Source organism: Ambystoma mexicanum, chromosome 7q (genome assembly GCF_040938575.1).
Source record: "Ambystoma mexicanum isolate Mex_15411 chromosome 7q, UKY_AmexF1_1, whole genome shotgun sequence".
Lineage (NCBI taxonomy): Eukaryota > Metazoa > Chordata > Amphibia > Caudata > Ambystomatidae > Ambystoma > Ambystoma mexicanum.
In genome coordinates, this window is record NC_090941.1 from 678,648,253 (window position 1) to 678,667,243 (window position 18,991).

Here is an 18,991-nt window from a genome sequence, read left to right on the forward strand (position 1 = left end):
GGTGAAACGCGTCAGGCTGCCGTCAGGCTTGAATACTCTCACTGGGAGAATTTTCCTTTTTTTAAACGCTGCAAAATGAAATAAAGGTTGTTTTACACATTACAACCGAAGTCGCAGTGTTTGCTACTGGCTTTCCGTGTATTTTTATATTAATGGAACACTTGTTGTGGAGTGCAGCTCGTTTGGACAGTTTTTTGTGGAGTTTTCTGTGGATGCCGTTCACATTTCAAAGATTTTCACGCTGACCACGTTGCAGCGCGGAGCAGCACCGGCGCTTCATTATTGGATTTTATGCTCTTGGAAACAATTCGGATGTGGGTTTTTTTTGTTTCCTAAGCAGCTGGGATCTTGCTTAAAGGATCACGTATTACATTCCATTTTCAGTAGCAGTTGGGAGGGGAACGCCGGAGGCAGCACGATCTGACAGTGTCGGAGGACGCAGGAAGAAAAGGCTGCTTTGGTAAGTACTCGAAACAACTTGCTTATTTACTGAAACACGATGGCTGGTGAATGTGGAAATTGCAAGGTCCCCCACAAAACGAAGCGTGTCGCAGTACAGTGACTTGAAAGTACTATTTAGCGACCACCACCCATTTGGATGTGAATAGTGTTCCATCAGCAAAATAAATAAATTAATTTTACATTTTTTCACGGATACCATTGGCATAAAAGAGTGGATTTTAAACTCTACCTATTATGGCTTCCCAGGCCAGCAGAGAGGCAGCAAGGAAAGAACAGGCAACTTCACTGTTCAATGAAACTTTACCAACAGTCAAACAAAAGGATTTACCTAAAATAAATAAAACAAAGGACAATAATGAAATAACTTTGCTGAAAGACCTAGAAAAGTTGCAGAAAAAAGAGATCTCCAAATGGTGGGAAGAGCACTCTTTACAAAATTATCTAGATGTGGGGAGAATACCACGTGGGTTACGTATCCTCACCATACCATCATTTGAGGAACAAGATCCGGTAATGTTGCAGGAATGGGGCGATGCAACCAATCATTGTTCCAAAACATTTTTACAGTTGTTGGTCAAATATGCAGGCAACGATCGAGAGAGAATCTTGCAACAGATTGCAGATTTGGAAGGAAAATTGAAAACAGTTAAAGAAACAGAAGAAGGAAAAAAGCTTCATACAAGCATTGAGACAGGACTACAGTCCTATGAGGAAGAAATAAAATTAAGGAAGCAACGGAAATTCCTAAGGGATAAAGCTGATTATGAGCAAGGTCGAGTCTATACCTTTGCACATAGATTTGATCAAATTCGACAGAAGGCAAAGGAAGTACTAGTGGCCCCTTTGGCTGAAAATACTAATCCTCAAGAATCCGCAGCCTCTACTTCGGAGTCAGACGTGACTGAAGGCGAAGAAGATGAGCCAATCATACGCCGGAATTTTTTAGAGGAAATGAGACTGTTGCGCCAAGATGGACGAACAAAAAACAAAAAAAGCCAGAGGGGGGGCCGCAAACACCAAGGGACAAGGACAAGGTGGAAGAAAAAAACGAGGAGGGGGCAGAGGGGCAACAAATTCAGACAACTCCCCGCCATCAAGATCGGTGCGCTCTGGAAAATGACTAGTCAAGTCAGAGATGCCACTAAAAAACAACAGATTATCAACCTATCTGATCATGTTCTTACCACAGAAGAGGAACACATTTTGAAACTGGGGCTGAATTTCTGTCCACTTGCCGGTTTTAATTATGTGGAAACAAGGATAGATTTGGACAGATTTATTTGCAAACTACGACTCAAGAAGTTTTTTGCCACTTCTATGTATAAGAAGAAACCAAAAGACATTTTGGAGGGAAAGACAGAAAAAACAATTGCGGAAATGGATACCCTGATAATTCTAGATGATCTAGAACAGGAGAGTCATGCGGAAAACAGCGAGTTTGATACTAATTTACAAAGACTGGGGATTTGCACAGACTGGCCATCTACTACTAAGCTCCGATGCAAATCCAAATTTAATCCGTTAAATGCTCAGAATAGCCACATCAAAGCTTTTGCAAATGTAGTCATAGATGAATTAAAAGAAGAGAGAAGAAAAACTCATAGACAACCCAAAAGCAACCTGTCGAAAAAACAAAAGAAAGTATTAACTGAGATTGCTAAGCTAGATAAATATATCATAAAACCAGCTGATACGTGTTGTAATATAGTTATCATGAATAAACAAGACTACATCACTGAAGCTTATAAACAATTGAATGATGTGAAATGCTATGAACGACTAAAAATTAATCCCATTAAGCAATTGGAAAATGATGTATGGACTTTCATAACCAGATGGCAAAAGGCAGATATTCTTGAGGAAGAAATGGCGAAATTCTTATTTTCCAAGAACTCTATAACTCCGACCATCTACTTCCTCCCTAAGATTCATAAGAACCCTCTCAAACCACCTGGCAGACCCATTGTGACATTGTGTGGATCACTCTTGGAGAATATGTCACAATTTATAGACGAGGTTCTTTGTACTTTTGTTACCACACTACCGTCATATATTAGGGACACAACGGATTTCTTGTTGAAAATCGACGAACTTCCCTGGGAACCGACCTATTTGTTGGCAACCATGGATGTCGTGTCCCTTTATACGTCTATAAAACATCAAGATGGGATTTCTGCTTGCCAATACTTCCTCAACACAAGATCATTAAATCATCTACAGCACTCTAAAATGATTTTAGAAATGATCGACATATGCTTGAAGAATAATGTTTTCATTTTCAACAATGAGATTTTCCGCCAAACACAAGGGACTGCGATGGGCACGACCTTCGCACCATCATATGCGAACTTAATGATGGGATACTGGGAAAAAACTACAGTATGGGCTGAAATCAACGAAAAATATAGCGAAAAAATTGTGTTGTGGCTTCGCTACATCGACGATTTGTTTGTAATTTGGGACGGCTCCGCGGAGCTGTGGTGTGAATTTGTGAAAGTACTTAACATCAACAATGTAAATCTCAAATTTACGGAACAACACAACCGCACATCTATTATATTTCTTAACGTGGAAGTGAAAATTGAGGAGCAAAAAATTGAGTCCTGCTTTACAGAAAAATCACAGGTGCAAACGTCCCACTACACTCGCACAGTGCCCATCCCAAGACTCTTCTCTGGAGTATTCCGTATGGAAAATGTATCCGTATCAGACGGAATTGTAGCAAAATTCAGGACTTTGATCTAGCCAGCAGGGTAACGGCTCATAACTTCCTACAGCAAAAGTACCCAAAAAAAATTATTGAAAGGGCATATCTAAAGGTCCGAGAAATGAACAGACATACAATGTTAACAACATCAAAAAAGGACATAGCAAAAGAAGAGGAACAAAACACCACCAGACTAATTTTAACATTTGGAAGCCATGCCAGTATCATCAAGCGGATAGTTAATAAGTACTGGAATGTACTAAAAGCTGATAAAGATATAGGCGGGATGCTACATAACTATCCTGATATCACCTATCGCAAAAGTGCCTCCATCAAAGACCGGTTGGTGAAAAGCTATATGGCTGTTGAAAGAAGTGATACAAATACCAATTGGCTCTCCTCAACAGGAGCTGGCTTCTTTAAGTGTACTAGATGCAAGATTTGCAAATATGCAAAGAATTGCAAATGTTATGAACATCCTATATTGAAACATCCAGTTTTCATTAACAACAGAATCACATGTGAATCGGAACTGGTGGTGTACGCTTTGATGTGCCCATGTCTAAAATGGTACGTGGGAAGCACAAAATGCAAGTTGAAAGTACGTATCTTGCAACATGTGAGAGCCATTGTTAACAAGGACTGTTCTTACCCCATGGCCAAACATTTTTCTGAAATGCATAATGCTGACCCGGCTTATCTTATGTTCTTCGGCATACATAAGGTTATTCCTGGTCTCAGAGGCGGAGACAATGAGAAAATACTCTGTCAAGAAGAGACTAAATATATTTTAGACTTTGAGAGTAAGACGCCTCTGGGCCATAACATTGATGAGGAGCTTTACACCTTCCTGGGGACATAAGCATTACATTGAATAGGATATGAGACCCCAGGTAGCCCACATACATGTGTATAACCTTATATAGTAACTTTATATGTTTGATTTGTTGGTGTGTTTCTATTTTTTCCTTTTTTACTTATCACTTTTAATCTTGTATTTTCCTTGAGGTGACTTGAAATTTGATCTAAATTCTGAACTGGTCGTGGAAAGTTATAAGCGTTGCTTTTCTTTTTATGACTCATTGATTGCAGTACAGTATTAGAATGAGGGAACTTCGACATATCTGTCAGACTATTGTCTTTTGATTATGAACATAGGCTTCATTAGGGATTGTGACATTCCTTATTTAGAGTTTGCATTAGGTATCTTAGAACACCTTCTTTTCTTTAACCTACCGTGCAACATCACTATGTTGAAGACATGGTTAATACACAATTGATAACATATATAGAAATTTACCATAGTAAAGGTACTATTAGAGATAGATAACCAGAATGTGATATTGCTAGATATTTTTGTGTTTAGCGTTATATTATACAAGAGATAAACTTTTTTAACATATTGAAGTATTTTAGAAAATGTCAAAAAATATGCACTGTGCATTTTATAATATGACATTATTTCTCTTTTCACTGTGAAAGTATTTTTATCATAGGAACACATTTTTTTGCACACAAGCACTATGCACTTTACACTCTTGTAACAATTACTATGTAACGCGAAACCGTTTTCATGTACATACATCCAAATTATGTGGGTGTCAAGTATTTATAAGAACGACCTCGCTTCAGGAATCGTCTTTACAAGATTATATAAGAACATGTTATCATTGTCCAGGTACTTTTACAGAGAAGAGAAGATTGTACACTTTTCGCTGCCTTTTTTCACATACTTGCAAATTCGATAACATTACGTTTTGAAAATGTTGATATGGATGTCTAAGAATTATCATTTTCTTTCCCAATCAACTGTGTTACTATACATATCTGCGTATCCCAAAACATAATACTGCAACGCCATGATTTGTATGCATACCACTAGGGTTTTAAAGTCATGCTTTATTTGAAAAACATAGCTTTGCATTGTCAGCTACACGAACCAACAGCCCAAACCAAGATGGCTAACTACTGTTAGCTTTGGCTTAGAAGTCACCTTCTTTTTGTCTTTCACTGAGGTGGGTGTGTTTTTTTATAAAAATTAACTCCCTGCAGGTGATGAGTGACTGTGAACAAGCCACTAGGGAGTGGTGAAACGCGTCAGGCTGCCGTCAGGCTTGAATACTCTCACTGGGAGAATTTTCCTTTTTTTAAACGCTGCAAAATGAAATAAAGGTTGTTTTACACATTACAACCAAAGTCGCAGTGTTTGCTACTGGCTTTCCGTGTATTTTTATATTAATGGAACACTTGTTGTGGAGTGCAGCTCGTTCGGACAGTTTTTTGTGGAGTTTTCTGTGGATGCCGTTCACATTTAAAAAAAAAAATATATATATATATATATATATATATATATATATATTGGCAAATTCTACCTTCAGGTAGCAAAATCGAGCTGCACTCTCCACAATGCCATGTTCGCCCAGTTTCCACAAAAAAAGGGGGGGGGGGATTTGAAGTCCACACCAACGCTTTCCCGTTTTCTTGTTATCTTCCTTTATTGATTTACACGGGAAAAAACAATGGAAATTCGTTTCCACAAAATAGAAAAATGACCCCAGTGTGGGTCCTCCCAAGTGCAACACTCCTCCTATTTCGAGGCGTTAACGCGTTTCGCGACTGACTCGTCGCTTGCTCACAACAGTTAGCCCTCTTCACCATGTACTGATTTTAAACATTAAGCAAGTGGGAAGGGAGGGAAAAAGGGGGAGGTGAAGCAGCAAAAGTAAAAACCAACAAAGGACCACATTTTAGATTAGCATTTCAAGCCAATCCCATGTCAGACATCTTTGCCTAGTATGGTTTCCCTTCGGTAATGCATTGATTAACGGACATTTCTGGATATATCATTTTCTCATTGGGTAAAACGTTTGTCTATTGTTTCTGTTAGCTCAGTGCTCATACCCTCTGGATTTCCATTTTTTGTTTACCAAATACTCATGCAATTTTCCAGCTTGTGCGGGTGAAAATTTGCTGAAACAAAATTCATTAAAACCCATTCGACCTAGTTGCTTTTCTACCCTTACCTCGTACGTATGTTAATCGTACTGGGTAGGGATTTTAAAGTGCATAGTGCATTTAGCAGCTTTGATTGTTATGTAATTTTAAAGTGACAGGTGCATGCTTAAAACATCTTTTCCCACATTGTTAAAATACAAAGGGGTGTTGAAAAACTACAACTTCTAGGTCTCCATGACTCACCCCGATGCATGATCATATCGTACTGGTATCCCATCCACGATTTACTTCATGGGGCTAGGGTCTACCCAAAGGCCGGCAGCATTCCCAATGTATCTGTTGTCCGTGCTTTTTATACCTATTCTGTGCATGTCCTGATATCTACTAGATCTTATGGAAATGGCATGGTGGTGTCCATAATCGAATGATTAACTATGTTGAATCTCCACTACGGCCCCTATGCGTTTACTTGCTTTATGAGGTGCTTAATGCACAGAAGTTCTCCGTTTTGTCCATAGTGGCTGAATTGGAGATGACATAGTGGTCATTATGTAACAATAAACGAGACCTTTTATCCCAAAAAGCACACCTCAATAATTATGGGTTGCTGAGTGGTCGTTGAGCTGTATTAGTCCAGTTTAACCTTCTTCCCGCCAATATTGTAATGTCTCCCTTTATCCCCTTCTCTATTCTCCCACCCTCTTTAAAAGAAAAATTTGTGCAAAATTAAAATTCATTTGCAACAAATGTGATCAGAAACAAACACTAAACTACCTACACCATAAAAATTGTTAAAAAATGTTTTTGTTAAAAAAGCATTAAAAACGACTACTATATAACATATGCACTCAAATCTACAGTCAGGCATTTCTTGTTAGTCCCTTATTGCAAAAAATCTCTTCACTCTTCTAACACCAGGATGCCAATGTTTAAACTGAGTATTTGAAACCCAAAGTACAACATGGTAAACAGCAAATTATCGTTCTTCCAATGACATATGAGTGTGAGAACTTAAAAAATCCTTTAGCAGCCCAGAAAGGTGTATAACTCCTCATCGATGTTATGCCCATTGGGCTGTTTGCTTTCAAAGTCTAGTATACACCTCGTTTCTTTTTGTCTTAGCTGCTTCTCCTTGTCACCTCCATGAGGGCCCAATTCTATTTTACATACACCAAAGAATCTGAAACTGTCTATTTTCTTATTGTGGCATTCATAAAAGTGTTTGGCCGTTGGATAGTTCACATCATTGTGTGTAATGGCTCGCACATGCTGTTGTATGCAGATATGTGCATTTATGAAAACCTTTCCTTTTTGCTGTTAACCAGTTTCCTGAAATCTTCTCTTCTTCCTTGGTCATGAAGCTTTGGACCAGCATATCTTTGAAGGATCTATTCCTTCTAAAAGTCACCTCGGGATGGGGTTTAAGGCTTTTGGCTAAATCCGGGTCAGCTATCAAAATGCTCCAGTGTTTCTGCAAAATGTGTTTGATGCTTTTTGACTGATTATCAAACGTTAGTACACATCGAGTGCTCATTCCCCCTTCTGATTTTTCTCCGTTCTTATTGCCAGCCAATAGAGTATGTCTCTCAATTGCTCTAGCTTTCAGGAAGGCTCTCTCAATGACTTTCTTCGGATACATCTGCCGTTTGAAACCTGCTGCCATCAATTTGCTCTCTCTGTCGTATGACTCCAAGGTAGTGTTATTTCTTCTGAGTCTTACGAATTCCCCATAGGGGACACTCCAGATCACATGTTTGGGATGTCCGCTGTGTGCATGTAGAGGAGTATTTGAGCCAATCTTTTTCCTGTGCAGCTCGCAGGTTATTTTATCATTCACAATTCTGATGTTCACATCCAAAAAGGTAGTCAGTGTCTGGCTGTGAGTCTCAGTGAATCTTAAGTTCTTATTATTTTGATTCAGTACCTTAACATACTCCAACCAGCCCTTTGCAGTCCCTCTCCAGATGACAAACAGGTCATCGATGTATCTTAACCATAAAACCACATTTTGCGTATAAATCTGATTTCCCTCTGACCATGCCTCAAGTTCTTCCCATGCCCCCATCATCAGGTTTGCATAGGAAGGCGCAAAGATTGTTCCCATTGCTGTCCCTTGCATCTGCTTGAAATATTCATCATTGAATAGGAAGACATTGTTCGTAAGGCATAAGTTGATCATTTGCATCACCATCTCATTATGTTTCAAAAAGTTCAAAGATTTAGTATTCAAATAGTGTAGACATGCTGTTTTCCCTTCCTCATGTCCGATCGACGTGTAGAGGGAGACAACATCCATAGTGGCCATCAAGTATTCTTTTTCCCAGGGAATGTTTTCTATTTTGCATAGGAAATCAGTGGTATCTTTTACATATGAGGGAAGTGTATACACAAAAGGGAACAATACCTCGTCAATATATTTCGATATGTTTTCCAATGCTGAGCCTATTAGGCACACAATTGGTCTCCCAGGTGGTTGTTTCAGATTCTTATGAACTTTGTGTAAAAAGTATATTGTCGGAGTTATGGCATTGCTGATCCATAAAAATGTGTATGTTTCTTCCGATATAATACCCATTTCTTCGTATTTCTTTAGAAAGGATTTCACTGTTAGTTCTAATTCCGGCATGGGGTTGTCTTTCAATCTTATGTAGCACTTGATGTATATATAGTTATATGAATGGCATTTGTTTGGTTTAATCAGTGGACTATCCTACTTCAGGGATTGGCAGAAGCTCCCGTGTATTATGAACAGTAACTCAACCATAATATCCCTTTTTCAAAGTCTACAAAAATTTGAAATAAAAACGTTAAACTAACAACTTAATGTACATTATCATTAACTTTACAATTATATTAGATGTTATTTTATGTTATATTATGTTGATTTATACCGTGCCTGCTACCACCAAGGGGAAGTCTCCAGGCGCTCACGTGACTGCAAAAAAACAGGGTGGGTATGTTAGTGAGGATAGTATGATAGGACAGGCTCAGAACCAGAAGAAATTGGTGTTTGTGTGTGTTGTCTTGCATGTGAGTTGGTTGTGTGCGGGCACGGCTTGTTGTTACTGTAAGTGTAAGACTCACTGCCTTGGTTGTGTACGAGCATTGTTGTTGGGTGTGTGAGTCATGTGCGGTTAGAGTGGAGGTATAATCATGTGCACTGGTTTGTTGTATCAATAAGGAGGAGTCCAGTGTCATGGTTGTTTGCCATAGGCATGGGAAGGCTCTGTTGGTGTGTACTTCAGTGCATTTGTGTGTGGTCTGTATGGTGTTTTATGGATTGTGTGCACTGGTATGTTCTGTCTGAGGGTAGGTGCAGTGTCGGTGAAGAGTTGAGTGCAAATGTTAGTTAATGCTTGGTATGTATGTGCATTATGGTTAGCCCAAAGTCGTGTATAGTGGTTGTAGAATTATGTTGGAGGAGTGGGGCGGATTAGTTAATACCTTGGGTACTCTCAACTGTACCTTCAAGTATGTCATCAGTGCTCATCCAGTTGCCACTCAGTGGTACCCTCCAATATTTCCGGCTGTGGTCTGATGGCCATCACAGCCACCTCTCCAGCTCAGACGGCTACCTTCCCGCGCTGGTTCCAATGAGTGCAACAGATTGGCTGCTCCCAATTGGTCTCCAGTTGTTTTGCAAGAATTATTCGGTATAATTGTGTTTCGGCACATTAAAAGATTGGCAGCTATAGTGACGGATGGCTGGTCTTCACAAACCTATAATTATATTAAAATAATAAATATCACAGTCACCTTAACTGACTCTGCTTTTGTCTTGTAATATTTTTTTTTTCTATGAAATGTTTTCTAGTGAAAGTGATGTAATGTGTGGTATGTATATTTGTTTGTGTAAAAAGACATTTTTAAAATGTGTGTTTTCATTTAGATTTTTGCTAGTAATTACATTTTGCATTAATAACTAAATGTAATGTGCAGCACACATATGTTTGGAATTATTTTTATGTATGGTATAATGATTAGAGTAATTTAATTGTAACTAACTTTGCTAATTGTAAATGTTGTATATATATATATATATATATATATATATATATATATATATATATATATATATATATATACATATATGTTGAAAAAAGAGGAGAGGGGCGCACTCCAGTTCCCTGCACAGTAAACCTTCTCAGCCACAGGTGTTCTCCTCCGACCGGTTTCTGTGCCAATACACGTCATCAGGGAGGCTGTCTTAACTTGCAGCTCACAGCAAGTGCAGGTGTTAACACTTAGTGATAATTCTGCTGCAAGGACTTCTGGTAGCTGTAGTCATCAGGTTTGCAAGGAACAGACTCACACCCAATCCCATAAATGGGGAAAGGGGGGGAGTAGCCTACAGTGAGGCACTCCAAAGTTGGGCATATATTACCACGGTGCAGCACCCTATAAGATTTCTGAAGATTCCACCCTTCAGAAAACTTGCAAATGTGTTGAAAAAAGAGGAGAGGGGCGCACTCCAGTTCCCTGCACAGTAAACCTTCTCAGCCACAGGTGTTCTCCTCCGACCGGTTTCTGTGCCAATACACGTCATCAGGGAGGCTGTCTTAACTTGCAGCTCACAGCAAGTGCAGGTGTTAACACTTAGTGATAATTCTGCTGCAAGGACTTCTGGTAGCTGTAGTCATCAGGTTTGCAAGGAACAGACTCACACCCAATCCCATAAATGGGGAAAGGGGGGGAGTAGCCTACAGTGAGGCACTCCAAAGTTGGGCATATATTACCCCGGTGCAGCACCCTATAAGATTTCTGAAGATTCCACCCTTCAGAAAACTTGCAAATGTGTTGAAAAAAGAGGAGAGGGGCGCACTCCAGTTCCCTGCACAGTAAACCTTCTCAGCCACAGGTGTTCTCCTCCGACCGGTTTCTGTGCCAATACACGTCATCAGGGAGGCTGTCTTAACTTGCAGCTCACAGCAAGTGCAGGTGTTAACACTTAGTGATAATTCTGCTGCAAGGACTTCTGGTAGCTGTAGTCATCAGGTTTGCAAGGAACAGACTCACACCCAATCCCATAAATGGGGAAAGGGGGGGAGTAGCCTACAGTGAGGCACTCCAAAGTTGGGCATATATTACCCCGGTGCAGCACCCTATAAGATTTCTGAAGATTCCACCCTTCAGAAAACTTGCAAATGTGTTGAAAAAAGAGGAGAGGGGCGCACTCCAGTTCCCTGCACAGTAAACCTTCTCAGCCACAGGTGTTCTCCTCCGACCGGTTTCTGTGCCAATACACGTCATCAGGGAGGCTGTCTTAACTTGCAGCTCACAGCAAGTGCAGGTGTTAACACTTAGTGATAATTCTGCTGCAAGGACTTCTGGTAGCTGTAGTCATCAGGTTTGCAAGGAACAGACTCACACCCAATCCCATAAATGGGGAAAGGGGGGGAGTAGCCTACAGTGAGGCACTCCAAAGTTGGGCATATATTACCCCGGTGCAGCACCCTATAAGATTTCTGAAGATTCCACCCTTCAGAAAACTTGCAAATGTGTTGAAAAAAGAGGAGAGGGGCGCACTCCAGTTCCCTGCACAGTAAACCTTCTCAGCCACAGGTGTTCTCCTCCGACCGGTTTCTGTGCCAATACACGTCATCAGGGAGGCTGTCTTAACTTGCAGCTCACAGCAAGTGCAGGTGTTAACACTTAGTGATAATTCTGCTGCAAGGACTTCTGGTAGCTGTAGTCATCAGGTTTGCAAGGAACAGACTCACACCCAATCCCATAAATGGGGAAAGGGGGGGAGTAGCCTACAGTGAGGCACTCCAAAGTTGGGCATATATTACCCCGGTGCAGCACCCTATAAGATTTCTGAAGATTCCACCCTTCAGAAAACTTGCAAATGTGTTGAAAAAAGAGGAGAGGGGCGCACTCCAGTTCCCTGCACAGTAAACCTTCTCAGCCACAGGTGTTCTCCTCCGACCGGTTTCTGTGCCAATACACGTCATCAGGGAGGCTGTCTTAACTTGCAGCTCACAGCAAGTGCAGGTGTTAACACTTAGTGATAATTCTGCTGCAAGGACTTCTGGTAGCTGTAGTCATCAGGTTTGCAAGGAACAGACTCACACCCAATCCCATAAATGGGGAAAGGGGGGGAGTAGCCTACAGTGAGGCACTCCAAAGTTGGGCATATATTACCCCGGTGCAGCACCCTATAAGATTTCTGAAGATTCCACCCTTCAGAAAACTTGCAAATGTGTTGAAAAAAGAGGAGAGGGGCGCACTCCAGTTCCCTGCACAGTAAACCTTCTCAGCCACAGGTGTTCTCCTCCGACCGGTTTCTGTGCCAATACACGTCATCAGGGAGGCTGTCTTAACTTGCAGCTCACAGCAAGTGCAGGTGTTAACACTTAGTGATAATTCTGCTGCAAGGACTTCTGGTAGCTGTAGTCATCAGGTTTGCAAGGAACAGACTCACACCCAATCCCATAAATGGGGAAAGGGGGGGAGTAGCCTACAGTGAGGCACTCCAAAGTTGGGCATATATTACCCCGGTGCAGCACCCTATAAGATTTCTGAAGATTCCACCCTTCAGAAAACTTGCAAATGTGTTGAAAAAAGAGGAGAGGGGCGCACTCCAGTTCCCTGCACAGTAAACCTTCTCAGCCACAGGTGTTCTCCTCCGACCGGTTTCTGTGCCAATACACGTCATCAGGGAGGCTGTCTTAACTTGCAGCTCACAGCAAGTGCAGGTGTTAACACTTAGTGATAATTCTGCTGCAAGGACTTCTGGTAGCTGTAGTCATCAGGTTTGCAAGGAACAGACTCACACCCAATCCCATAAATGGGGAAAGGGGGGGAGTAGCCTACAGTGAGGCACTCCAAAGTTGGGCATATATTACCCTGGTGCAGCACCCTATAAGATTTCTGAAGATTCCACCCTTCAGAAAACTTGCAAATGTGTTGAAAAAAGAGGAGAGGGGCGCACTCCAGTTCCCTGCACAGTAAACCTTCTCAGCCACAGGTGTTCTCCTCCGACCGGTTTCTGTGCCAATACACGTCATCAGGGAGGCTGTCTTAACTTGCAGCTCACAGCAAGTGCAGGTGTTAACACTTAGTGATAATTCTGCTGCAAGGACTTCTGGTAGCTGTAGTCATCAGGTTTGCAAGGAACAGACTCACACCCAATCCCATAAATGGGGAAGTGTTTGAAGTACCTGTTACCAATTAGTTTCTAGTTGTTTAGTGCATGTTTAATTTTAATTTTAATGATGTAATGTTTATTGTTTAATACATTATTTATTTGCACTTATTACTTGTAGGCTATGTTAATTTATACTATTTAAATATATCAATTTTGGTTATTTAAATATGCATGCATATATTGTAGTTGTATGCTTCATTGTCTTTTATTAGTGATGTGTACTTTAGTCTGTATTTGGTTTTACTGAACTTTTCTTGGAAATATGTTTTTGTATATATATATATATATATATATTGCATAATATATGCATATATATTATATTATTTTATAATATAATATCTAGTGCTGTTGTGATGAGCAAGACAGAGCTCATTACAACAGCATCAGAGGCACTCATTCCATCTGCCTGAGGCTGCCTGCAGAGATGGCTGTAGAGGCAGCATGGCTCCCCCACTGTCTCCTGCTGCTAATCTGAGAGTAGCATCCTCCATCAACCTCAAACCCCTCAGTCACCTGCACCACCATCAAGTGATGAACAGGACGGCTGGGCCAGGACTCAATCACCTGGCCTGCCCAGCTCTGTATCCACAGGCTTGTGGTCCCACCTCTCCTTCACACCATTGGATGCTCCTCACCACTTCCAGTAGTTGACTCCTTGCTTTGGGCCGACTCAGCCTCGGGCAACCCAGCAAAGGGAAAACAGATACGGGTCAACCTCCAGCTTTTCCTCTTGCCTCTTTGCCGCTTCACCTTTGAGCTATTGGTTTGCTGTATCCTGATACTTGCATGTGAGTACCAATTACGTATTTGTTCAGCCACGTACTCACCATGCACTGCTCTTACTATCTCTTCATTTCTCTTCTACTTCTTTCTTCATTCTCCTCTGCTCAACACCATTTCAACTCTCTTCTTGTCCCTATCATCTATTTTCCTGGATGTACCCCTCTTCTCGATCACCTACTCTCTCTAGTCACAAAACCTCCAATCCTAACTTTCATCACATTCCTGTTTTTGCATCAATCCTCAGCACCTCTCTACTTTGCAGAATCAACATCATTATGCTTCTACATCTCACTTTGTTTATATTGCTCTTTGGAAGTCACAATCTGTCTGTAACAAGACTTTCTTCACCTCTTACTTCCTTCTTTCTCATCCTCCCTCTCTTGACCTCATTACCCTTACAGAAAACCGGATCTCTCCCTCAGACTCTGTAACCCTGGTTGCCCATCACAGCCCTGCCTACGCCTTCACCCACTCTTCCCACCCAAATGGTAGGAATGATGGTGTAGGACTGTTTGCATCTTCCAAACTTCCTATCTATCCTACTCACTGATCTCCTGCTATTTCTCTCTCTTTCGAATACACTATCTCCACACTCAGTGCTTCATGTGCCATTTGTATTATATCTCTTTATTGGCACCCAGTCCTGCTGGTCAGTTTATTGACCACCTCTCATAAATAACTGACTCTCTTCCTCCCCATCATCAACTCATTGTCACTGGGGACTTTAACCTCACCTCTCTCTCCACTCCTCTACCACTGACGTTAGCACTTTTTTCCTTAACCACTTGCTTGCAACCTCCAATATTGCCACTGCTCCTTCTCGCTCTGATCATTCTATTGTCTGTACCTCAATCTACACTCCTCCTTTCACCCCACTCTCTACATCTACCACTTCCATTAGCAAGCACAAGTTTCCCTCCTCCAAATTCCCTATCAACCTCTGGTCTACACCACTCTCTCTCCTCCAATGCAAAATTCACTGCTTCATTCACTTATAAAGCCTTCACTATCTTTAACGCTGCTCTTAGTGCTCCATTCTTCTCTCACTTCCCTCTTACTACATTTACTCCTAAACCCAACATTACACCTACAATCAGCACCCTGAAAACAACAATGAAGAAATACTATCATGCGTGGCAAAGATATAGGCACACCTTGGATCTCCAGCTCTATCTGACTGCTCTCCAAAACTACTCCTGTGCTCTATTCTCAAACTTGACTTCTATCTCTCTCACATTTCATCTCAAACCTCTCAGCCTAGGCACCTCAAAAAATCTCGAAACTCAATTCTCTTACCTCCTTAACTCTCCGCTGTCCCCCTTACTCTTTCCGATAACGATTGAACTCTCTAGTTTGCTTAAAATAATTCCAACATTCAAAATACCCTTCCAAAATTACCTTTTATCCCCCACCTGCTCAATTTTCTTCACCACCTCTACCCTCCTCTACTGCGACAATGGGCCTCATTACAACCCTGGCGTTAAGGGGTTAGCGGCGCCGTAAAAGGCTGCGGCGCCTTTAAACCCTTAACGCCAGATTCACACTTTAACGCCTGCTTTTTGCAGGCGTTAAAGTCCAAGGTGCTAAGCGACCTTGGTGCTAATTACGGCACTGTAATTTACGGTGCCGTAATTAGATCCTTCCCCATTCCCATTGTGCCCTATGGGCCAAAAATGGGAATGGGGAAGGGGCCATGGGGAATTACCGCCAATGTCTTCCTTTGCCCCCAGCTAACCCTGATGCAATTCTTGACCTTCTACTCAGGGCTAATCCATCATGTGGCCTCATCAACCCTTTATCCCCACACATAGTGAAACTCATGGCTCCCATTGTTGCTCCATAGTTTACTTCCCTTTTCAACTCCTCTCTCGACAGTGCAACTTCTTCATAATCCTACAAGTCAGCAACTGTCATCCCTCGCCTTAAGAAACCTGGCTTAGATTCTAACTGTCCTGCAAGCTTTTGTCCTATATCTCTTCTAACTCACTATTACCAAATCTTAGACCATGTAGTTTTCAAGCGATTCACTGAGTTCCTTGATACACAACCTCTGGGATCCTCTTCAATCTGGCTTCCAACCTTTGCACTCTACTGAGTCAGCTCTCCTCAATGTCAGCAACTACATCTCTTCTGCTCATCATGCTACCAGTTCATCTATTCTTATTCTTCTTGACCTCTCTGCTTACCTGGATGCCATCAAACATTCTGACCTTCTCTCAACACTATCTCTCCTAGGCATCAGGGATAAGGCCCTTGCTTAGTTTGCTTCATATCTCGCCCCTAAGACATTTCCAGGTGTGCTGGAACAGCCTTACCTCCCCACTCGCCTCCCTTACTGTTGGTGTTCCCCAAGGGTCAGCCCCGCGTCTACTTCCCTTCACTCTCTTTAACTCTGCTCTTGGCACCTTGATCTCCTCCTATCAACTCTTCACTGATGACAGGCAGATCTTCTTCTCCTCTCCCTCCTTATGTGACAAGCTATGGTCAAACATTTCTGTCTCTCCACCATCAAATACTAGATATCATCTCACTCATTCATGCTCAACTCCACTAAGACTAAAGGTCTCTGACTACGTTCCCTGCTCTAGTTCTGCTTGCAACCTTGGTGTCCTCTTCAACCGAACTCACAACTTATTGTTCTTCACCTCCAAATCTGCCACTGTGGTCACACTTAATCTCCTCAGCATCAGATAAATAAATATATCTCCTTCAACACTGCTAAGCACCTAATCTCCTCTTTAGTACTCTCACGATCTGAGTACTGTGCCAGTTTAATCTATGGCATTCCCAACTATGCTGTTTCATCTGTCGCCAAAGCCCTCAATATTTCTGTTCGTACACTCTTCAACCCACCCTGCTTCCCCTCCACCTCCCCAGCCCATCGTCTGTTAGACTGGTTATCTGTGAGACAGAGGGCAAAGTATAATCTCATTCTCATCATCTTCAAAACCATGCACAGACTTTCCTCACACTACCTATTGGCCCATCTCACTCCCTGTTCTCCCTCACGCTCCCTACAATCATTCTTGGCTTACCTGCTTGCCACCTCCCATGGCCCTTGCACTCCCACTCGTTGGCTCTCTCTTCCACTCCACGCTCCCCTACGCCAGAATGCTCTTCCTCTTCCTTTCTGCACTACTACATCTCTATTTAAATCCAACCTCCTAGCTCTCCTCCTTTCTGAAGAACCACTTGCATAGCATTCTACGCCACCACATCTCCATGTTCTCCCCTCCCCCACCTCTCTACAACCACCCCACAGCCCTTATTCCTCACGCCTTCATCCTAAAACCTAGCACTTCCCCCTATATCCTGTTCCTACATAATGTTCTACTGTCCTCATCCCAGGTTCATGTTTTTTTACCTCCCCTGCATCATCTGGTCTTATATCCATATCCTTTCACCCATTGTTAATGACATTGGTTCTCCACTCTGTAAATCAATGTTACAAATGTTTGCCAAAAATGCATTGTTTTCCCTGTAATTGTCAATAAATAAACAATGTAAAATTGTTATAATATAGTAATTTTGTGTAATAAATATGTTGTATTGTAGAGGAGGTCCCAAGTACAGCCCGCACTCGAACCGTCCATTTTGAAGTACCAGGAACGTTCAAGCCAAAGTATATAATGTATGACGAGCAAATAAACCAGCAAAGAGCCGCAGTGGGGCTCTGTCCAGTACCCATCAGAAGGACAACGCCTATTGAAGTACCAATACCAAGGAAAACATGGACAGTAAGGTACCCATTGAGAAAACTATATCAACAAATGAAACGAAATGAAGATCGTCTAAGTACAGTCCCTAAGACTGTAAGGTCTTAATGGAAGACGATTGGTGACATCACAAGAACCCGGATTGACTCACATATAGACGATACAACGACCAGAGAATGACTTAAAGAGACGAAACACCATAGACAAGGGACATCGTGAACCTAAAGTGAAAGAAAGATATGAAATGCAAGATGCTTATGCTGTGAGCATGACGAAGATGTTCAACCAGTTTAGGCATGTACATATGCTTGGAACCGGAAGAAAGCTAAGAAAATTGTGTGGCTTACTATGCTTGGTAGAAGACAGATGGCGGCAAGCACCACCTATACATATCTACCTCAAAAGAAGCATGTTATATACGTATACTTCAACTATGCATAAGAAGCAGAATCAACCAAAGGTTACTAAAGGCCACACGAGGATGGCTTCATATTTAACAAATCAAGAATAAGCGGCAGAAACGAAACTCAGCCGAGGCAAATCGTGCCAAAAAAGCCAAGGTCATATCAGTTCAAATAGACGAACAGTATATACAATTAATTGAAGCAAAGAACAGAATAAACTGCTCAGAAAGGTCAAGATAAGAAACTGAAGACAGGTGGTGGATGAAACGAAAATCAAATACATGAATTACATGAAGAAGAGGCAAATTCACGGTGTTTGAATCACGTGAGCAGCCGAGTGAGAAGAAGTGAGACTTTCACACCTACGCATGGCAGTGGGCCAGGCGAAGATAGCAGAACTTTTCCAGATAGGAGATGCAGTCTCGAGGCCAACTACAGTGAAATAATTGACACATGGCCACTAAAGTGATGATTGATTGTAGTAAGAATAATTGGAGGAAGTCCGGGGAGCTGGTGGGTGCCCTGCATCTGGCCGACCATTCTGTGTGCTGCTAACCAAAGTGTAAAAGTATGAGTGGGGTGGGGACCAACCCAATCATAATGGACCAAGTAATCTAGGGTCCTATAGTTAGTAGAACCTATGGGATATTGTACTTTTAGTGACGTCTACAATAGCCATTTTGAAGTAAGGGCCCCACCTGACAGTGGTTTTCCAATCCCCTTAATCCGTTACCATATACAGATTATAGTACCTATATTAAAGCTACTTTCCTAGAACCAATAGAATTGCATGCCAACTTTTAAGCGTTAAACA